The sequence below is a fragment of the Lissotriton vulgaris genome, chromosome 8 (genome assembly GCF_964263255.1).
Source record: "Lissotriton vulgaris chromosome 8, aLisVul1.2, whole genome shotgun sequence".
Taxonomy (NCBI): domain Eukaryota; kingdom Metazoa; phylum Chordata; class Amphibia; order Caudata; family Salamandridae; genus Lissotriton; species Lissotriton vulgaris.
Window position 1 is genome coordinate 865536707 of NC_141696.1, and position 9023 is coordinate 865545729.

Here is a 9023-nt window from a genome sequence, read left to right on the forward strand (position 1 = left end):
CTCGTTCTCCCCCAGGGGACTGACTGTCAGTAAAAACCTCACCAGCAGCCTCTACTATACCACTTTGTGTCTCAGTCACTCTCGTGGAATTAGTTATCACCACAACCGGATCTAATGGTACCTCGGTCACAGGCACAATATCAGTCACTTCACATACAGTTGAGGGGAGATCCAATCCCAACTCCTTCTCCGCATTGGCAATCTCTGTACTTAAAACCCCCACAGCTGATGTCAAATAAGAGATGAAGAGATGAAGGATTCTGACTTCCTCGGCACCTTTGCCTTTTTGCCCCCCTGCTCCCCATTGTTCTGCTGCTTCCGCTTACCCATTTGCAGGCGTTAAAGGGGTAGCCCAGCCCGGCCTCAGACGGCCACAGACGGCCGGCCCTTTGCCTGGCACGGCCCGCGTTGCCTAGGGGCGGGAGTGCTTTCAAGGCTGGTGCCGGCGCTGATGTGCCGTGGCTCCCCTGCGACTCTGGAGGGGCTACTGTGGAATGTAGGCCATTCCCCTCACGGCGTGGACATGACAATAAAAAGCTGTTCCCCACACGGCAAACAGAGCACGAAGGCAGCCGTTCTCCTCCCGGCAAACAGGTAAATACAAAAGCGCATCCAGCGTTGCGTGGGGGCAGGAGCGCTTTCAAGGCTGGTGCCGGCGCTGATGTGACGTGGCTCCCCTGTGACCCTGGAGGGGCTACTGGTGAATGTAGGCTGTTTTTCACGGCGTGGAGATGGCAATAAAAAGCCGCTCCCCACATGGCAAACAGAGCACGAAGGCAGTCGTTCTCCTCCCAGCAAACAGGTAAATACGAAAACGTGTCCCGCGGTGCGTGGGGGCGGGAGCGCTTTCAAGGCTGGCACCAGCGCTGATGTGACGTGGCTCCCCTGCGACCCTGGAGGGGCTATTGGGGAATGTAGGCTGTTCCCCTCACGGCGTGGAGATGACAATAATAAGCCGTTCCAAAGCACGAAGTCAGCCGTCTCCTCCCGGCAAACAGGTAAATACAAAAGCTACTATGCTGTTGATTTGTTACTTTGAACAGATCTTGTCGGTCACGTAGTTCTGCCTATGAGTTGCTTTGTTTGACATCTCCTCTCTTCCCGGTCTGAACCTCGCTATCAGTTGGCTAATACATAACAAATGCCTTTTCACTAGCTAACAGAAGGAGTCTGGCAAATTACAGCATTTGCAGTGGAAAGAGAAAAATATCTTGGCAAAACAACAGTTTTAACATGAAAAAAAGGCTTCTAAATCCTAATGCACAGCATTGAAATTTAAAATTGCATCAGTTGGTATGCTAACTTGATTCAATAGAATGTTAATTAATATGAGTGCTTATAGTGCCTAAATATGATTGCGTACTACAATATTTGAGTTTATTATACCTGTGTTATTCATTACCTTTGTAAAAATGAAGAGATTTGCTCTATCAATTATCACTGCAAACTTTCTGTTGATACCATTTTTAGAACTCTAGGGGGCATATTACCAAGGGCCATTATCGCCGCATTAGCTGGACTTTTTCCCGCTAATGTAGCGATAATTTCATCGCCCTATTACCAAGCTGTCGCTAACACCAGTTAGCGACAGCTTGTAGGCGATAGCGGGCATTTAGGGGCTCACTTTGCATGTCAGCGATAAGTATCGCTAATGACATGCAAAGTGGGCGTGCCAAGATGTTAGCGACTGAAAACAGTCGCTAACATCGCTATCTCCTATTACCAACTTTTGGAAATATTCGCGCTAAGCGCGAATATCTCCAAAAGCTAACGCCTGCCCTGAGCAGTTCTTAACCATGTTATCCAATAGGAGGTGGAGAACATGGCTAAGAGCATTAGCTCGGTAATGCATGAATATCGCTGACTTTTCAGCGATATTCATGCATTTCGGCCGATTTTTATCGCTTAGGAGATAAACCTTGATAATAGCAAGTCTCCTAAGCGATAAAAATAGGCGAAGCACGGCGATAAAATTATTGCCGCTAACCAAGCATAGTTATAATTATCGCTTATGCTTGGTAATATGCCCCTCAGTACTTTTACAATCCCAAACATGTGGAAGATAAAGAGGCAAATGCGGCCTGTATATCTTTTATCCAAAATGAAATGTGAACAGTCCCAAATATTGTAAAAAGGACTGAGCATCAGAGACGGGCCACCCTGGCAGTCAAGAGATTAAAAGAAACAAAATCTCACATTATCTCTGGGTCAATTTGTAAATCTACTTTGCTTTAAACCTTCGATAAGATGTTTCCGTTTCTCAATATCTTCCCATGGTGTATTGCACGTAGTTGAGGCTGCAAAAACATGAAGAGGGTATAACTCCTCATGAGAAAGCAAACGCCTCAGTCAAACATACTAACCAGCAGTGAATATGAACAGAGCCATTAACAGTGTACACAAAACACTGAAGGCCTCATTTAGGAGGTTTTGGCGTAGGTAGGCGCCGCAAGGAATGTTTCTGCATTGCCCTACGTCCAAACAAAAGGGCACGAATTTGCCGTTTCTATGAGATACAGTGCATTCTTGTCATTTTTCCCTGCGCTGGCACATAATTGGCTGCCATGTGCCAACACAGCCACCATTGCACCATAGTGCGAGGGAGCCTGCATTGCTGGGTTCATAGATTTTGTGCAGGAAGGTTAACCTTCCTGCGCCAAATCAATCACTTCAGGCAATTTCCTCATTCTTTGTGTGCTGCAGAATGCAGCACACAATGAGAAAGGAAAAAAAGAGGAACGCCTCCCTAACACCACCCTGGCGTCAGACTCTAACGATTTCTCGTAAATCTGGGAATGTTTCAGATTCCATGAGTGTTGCGTGCAAACACTCACAGCAACATCCATGAAACGCCCATTGCAATCAGTGTTCTGCCTGAAAGGGTCACATATTTACAAGGCCATGAAAAGCCATGTAAAGTAACTTTACATGGCCTTGGAACGTCAAAAAAGAGACGTTACGGTGGCGCAAAAGTGCACAGGGACCAATACAACAGAGGCAACATGGAAAGAAGGTATCAATTCCCATACCTACTGCTCTATGGAAGGCCTGAGGTTTGCACTATTTGCATTTCTATATATTCTGTATATTTCTAATTTTCTGTACTGTTTTCCTGTCTGAGGGGGCATCAAACGGTTGTGATGCCCCCCTAGTCACGCAATTACATGCCACTTTGAAGCCAGCTCCAGTCCTCAGAGCAGCGCCACGCATACTTTTCAGAACATCTTCACTGAAATCACCACCGAATATTCCCGCGCACGAACACCACGTACGTTTCAATCTCTATCGAGTGCAGTCTTCTGCTTCAATGTACCATAAAGATCGCTTATGCTCTAACATCAGTAATTGTTAGTTAATCCTTACCGAACACTCAGTAAGAGCAGCTGTTGTTTGCATGTCATTTGAAATATGAAGTTATATGTACATGGTTATTATTAGAGACAAACACTGTGCAGTGCGTGCTTTACAGTTAATAATAATACATTTTATTCCATGAAATGACGTGTCACCCTTGTGCTCTGTTACCACAAAAACGTTTTTTTTTTGCAGCACCCTGCAGATGATGAAAATAATTTCATACAAGAAACAGGACATCTTCCTTTCGACAAACGCAGAAACATACACAATAAATTACTATTTTCAATGGAAAGAGGCAGTCTGTAAGACAAACACTGACATTTTTTAGGCAGAAGTGGATGCTAAAAGCCCATCTGTCCTTAGTCAGACTAGTGAATAACAGCACGTACACAACCATAGTACATTTTTAATGGATTGATACAAGCATGTCTTTTCAGGGAGCTGGGGGTCAAATAGAGGCCCTTGAGATGGAAATTGCAGCTTTCCAGGATATCTGAAAGCTTGGTGAAGGGGGAGGGTCTGCTGTAGTCGGTGGGACTCGAAGGGGTGGGGGGTGTGAACGTTTCGACCAGGGCAGCCCTGCCATGCTGCTGCTGTCGTTGGCCTGTGTTTGTTTGGCCTTGGTTGCTGTTAAAGCTGACTCCCTCAAAGATGCCGCCTGGATCTAGGCACAAAGGAAGTGCTACTTACTCCTATTTCAGGGCAATAAGATAATATATCCCCCTACGAGAAGAAGAAATGGTTTAGCCTAGCCAGAGAAAATGTAAACACCTGTTCAGCTGAGGACACTGCTGTAAGTGAGCTTTGCATTTACACACCAACACCAGATGAGCAGCACGTTCGCAAACCTGTTAAACAAAATACCTGACAGTGTTCGTCCATAAAATAGAGCTATAGATTTTTTGAGGTACTATTTCTGAATGGGCACCCATTTTAAGTGTGCTGTTTTTCGCACTGTAAAAATGGATACTGTGGCGTGGAGTCAATGGTACACATCTTTTTTTTGGTGTTGATTCTTGCTAGAACCTTTTTTAGAGGGGCCACATGGCATGCAGAGGCGACTGGGCCCAACTGTGGTGGTTGAGGCCTTTTACTCCTCCTGTCTTGGGGCACACCCCATAATGGATCCTGAGCAACTGGGCTTAGCACCCCTTCTGCACTTGACTGTCAGTGGTAGCTGTGGACGAGCGGTCAAAGGCTCCATCCTGAGAGGGGAAGTGTAAATACAGATGATGAACAAGACTCATAACTCAAAGTGCATACAGTACTGATTATACAGCAATGTCCTGTCAAATACATACTTTCATAACAAAAAGAAGTATTTTATTTCTAACTCTACACATGCAAAGGAATAATGGCATTCATGAGCAGTAACACCCCCCCATTAATGTTAGGACACTAGTCATTGTCAGGCAAATTCATGTTCCACCATACTTCTTACAACGTGGTCGGAGTTGTACTTCATTCACTGATGGCCGCATCTAGTAAATGCTTACTAGTAGGTTGTTCTCAAGAGTTCCATTTTGACTACTTAAAGTTTAGTCAAAAGCATCTGTGGTGCTGCAGGACCATTAGCAGTGAGAGCCCTGGGGCTCCAAAGGCTCAGTTCCAGTGCTCCCCGCTCCGGCCGTATAGGAGCCCTCTCCACGGGTGCTCCCAAGTCCTGATCCTGTTCAGCGAAGTTGGGCTGCTCATGTACACGCAGTATAACCCAGCAGATCCAGACTCTCTCCTTCAGCACCACAAGTCCATTCTAGTGATCGGATCTACATCTGTTTGACAAACATGAAGCAATTTACTTTTTTCTCTAATGGGGGGTAGGGATACAATCCTCAGGCTACTGACTGCAGCCCCAGCAAGGTGCAACAACTTCATAAGCATCCTTGCGGTCCTTGAGGAATCCGTTAGGTGCAGATCACAGGGAGTCGGCTTGAACCATTGACCTCAGTAGTAGTCCTTTCATCCAGGCAACAATCCAAACTCTTGGCCAGAGTGGTACCAGCAACCCTGCCTGGCATACGAGGTTGCCGCCTTACTCACTGTGTGTGTGCACACTCTTCTGGTGCGATCGCCCTCACTACTGAGGCTCCTCTGTGTGATCACCCTCACAATGGTGGCCTCTCCTGACATACAGAGTTGTCGCTATCTGTGGACACAGGTCTCACACTCCTGGCCCCAATAGGTTCAACTGTGTCCGCCTCTGGCATATGGAGTCACCACAACAAGGTAGTGCAGGCCTGGTACTTCCAACACAGTGCTTCCTGCATTGCTTAGATCACAGCAACCCTCTAATGAGATACAGGGTTCCCTGGAAAATTCCTGCATATGGGCAATTATCCGATCAGTGCTCAGCCATTCTCATCACACCTCCTTATGGAGATTTTTTGGTAGGGCTCCCCATTGTCCTTCCGCCCTCTGACGCTTTCCTATTCCTCATAGGGCACGCTGTTCTTGGCAAGCAGCCAGGTGCTGGTGCTCCAGGCTCAAGGGCATGAAATCTTGGTTTCCCTCTGTGATGTCATCCCGCCCGGCAGAATAGCAGTCCTTGTCCCCTGGTCGTGATCACAGGCAGAAGTCTTGCAGAGAGATTCTTCCCTCCTCACACAGCCTGTCTGGCTGCTTGGCGGATGACATAGTTTAGGGCTTTAGCCTCCCTTTCTTATATGTGATTTTGGGTGTGAGTCTTTGACATTATATGTTGGAGTTCTGCGTCTTTTGAAGTACACTCTTTTCCTTTTCTTCATTCCTCATGAATGGCTGTCTTTCATAGCAGGCAAGACTCCAAAGCATATTATCCCACAACACAGTTAATGGTGAGAGTTCACACATAGATATCATTCACAGTGATATATGCATCAAAAAAATAATTCTGGGCTCCCAGCCCTAATCTTTATGACTCTTTCTTTAGATGTGTCAAGGCCCCCTTCCTTGTGATCTATTTCTAAATTAAAGAGCAACATTTTAAAGTGGAAAAGGAGAGTCCCATCCTTCCTTTCTGTGTGTGTTCGACTCAGCTCACAGGAACATAGCAATACGCAAATCTGTCTGGGGGGGGTTCTTTCACTCCCCAATTCTTCACCAGGCTGGCCTGGGCTTCCCAAAATAAATGGAACTCATGGTCCTCCATGTAATATCCCATTGGAGGAAAACGTACACTTAGTGTACACTCACAGAACACTTACTGTCCAACACTGTTATCTCCATGCATCGCACCATTACTGGCACACATATATTCAGCCTACACATTCAGTCTGAGCACACTATTCAGTACTGTCGCTTTTCTGTATTGTACCAGGGTTTGCTATTTGCAAACACACAGTATTAGCACACACAATGTGCATGCTGCAAAATACTTCTCTTTTCATTTATTCTACTTCGTGCAAGCACATATACACCCAGCCCATGCTGCACTGCGTGCGGACTGCACAGCACTACATGTCTCATGTAATGTATTCCCAGCAGGCATACATACATGCAGTACATGCACTAACCACACATATACTGCACAGTACTGCTCTTACCTTGTACTGTACCCTTTTAAGGCACACATACATACAGTGCAGCGTTACTACTCCTGTGTGTTGCAGCACTCCACATCTACCTGATGGAGGGCAAGGGTGAGTTACGAACACAGCAGTGGAACTTTTAAAAAGGCGAGTGACCCTTTGACTTGTCCTTTATTGTATAGATAGTTGTAATTTGTTGCTGATGCACAGATTTATTATTTGTACTAGCATCTTATGGGAACCATGAACTGGTTCTATGTTAAGCATTGTTACACCTGGGTCTGGTATATGGTTTTTTGACAATAGCTTTAATTGAACCAATTGCTATAATTTGTTGCTGATCCACTGCTCAGTTACCTTTTACATATTCTCTTATAAACACTGTCCATGTACTGCATATAAGTGCTTAATTGCTCACAAGCCCTGTACGTGCTGTACAAAACATTAACTAAATACATCAAGGGATAGATAGGGTATATCAATGCTCATGGCAAATTGAAATTGCACAGCAGACCTCACAGATATGCTCTAATTTGCTGCTAGTCCACACCAAACAAGGTAGGAGGATGAGGGAGGGAAGTGTTAATTAGTGCAGACGAAAGAAGTGTAGATGGTAGGAGAGGCTGAGCAAAGAAGAAGGAGGAGGAGAGAAGGAGCAGCACAGCATTCATGGTGCGTTACATGTTGGGAGGATTCATATAAAGATTGACATTTTCAGCTAGACAGACACAAGCCTGGCAATTTCTGTTTTTCACACCAATGGGAATTAAAAATGTAAAATGGCATCATAATTTATTTATATATATTGTGGGATAATGAGAATGCATTTGTGGCAATGTGTAAAATAAATACAGAGATGGCAATATTGATTTATTATCATAAGTCTTCCCCAGTGGTTTCCAAACAGTTCAACTTTTGTGGGGGGTTGGGGGATGTAAGCCTGGCCTCAGGAGTACTTCAGTTTTTCTCCCTGAAAATAATTGGGATGAAGCTGATGAAGGTATTATAATCACATGCAGGGTGTTTCATATTATTAAGGGAGTGCCTCTAATAAAATATTCCTAGTTACACTTCTCTGTCTATGCCTTTTTTAGAGAACCCTCACACACATTGTTATCCCATTTACAGTACTAGATAGCACCCCTATGCATGTAGGCCTCATTGCCAAAGTGTTTCTGCGCTTAAAGAATATTTGCATGCTCTTCCATTGCTACCCATGTCATATGTGCCAAAACATCTGTCCCAGCAGGGTGACACATGATTTTTTAAACCAAATACAGCTTTATTTTAGCTTCCCCCTCCCTAAAATTGCCTCCCATTCAAAGCAAGCCAAATAAATTCACAATTTCTTTTTGAAATGTCCCTCTTTCTTCCTTCCAAATGTTTGCACTGTGCCTTATATGGTTTTTTACTTTCCTGTGCTCATGGAGAGAGCAGGCATGTCTGGAAATGTGTGTATATGGAAGAAATGTGTACTGGAAGTACCTATGGTTCAAGTACACATGTCAATACTTAATAACACTTAATGTGTTTGAGAGACAGGACAACTTTACTTTCCTGATAACTTGCATTGGTGTCAAATGATTTCAGAAACAACGAAACTATCACCAAGTCTAAACAAATAAATGAGGAGTCTTCCGCTTACTTTGAGGGTGTTGGAATATGGGATTCCAGTGACATATGGGGGTTATCGCCCTAGACATGCCATCAATTGAGTAAGATGTTTCCAGCTTTAAGCATGTCACTTACAAATCCTTGATATCATGAGTTTAAATCTAATCAGTTTAAATGAAGCCAACATATCCTTCAACATTAAATGCATTAAAGTGCTTGGTGCGTGGTTCCTCTGACTAGTTTTGATGGTGCACCTGGAAGCCATGGTGCACATATTGGGAACCACTTGTCTACCTTAATACATTGTACTTTATTATGTAAAACATAAGAGTAATGCATAAACTGCACATATACCTGCTCCACACCCCTGGCTTCTAGGAAACTGAGCAACTCCATACCTTGTCCTGTACCATCACACATTGAGTAGGTTTCTTCTACGGCAAGGAGCCCTGGCATATTTGAGCATAAGTGATCATCTGTGATTGATTGCCCAATGAACACAAGTCTGACATATGTGCCTTGGAATATTTAAGTATCACTCTTATA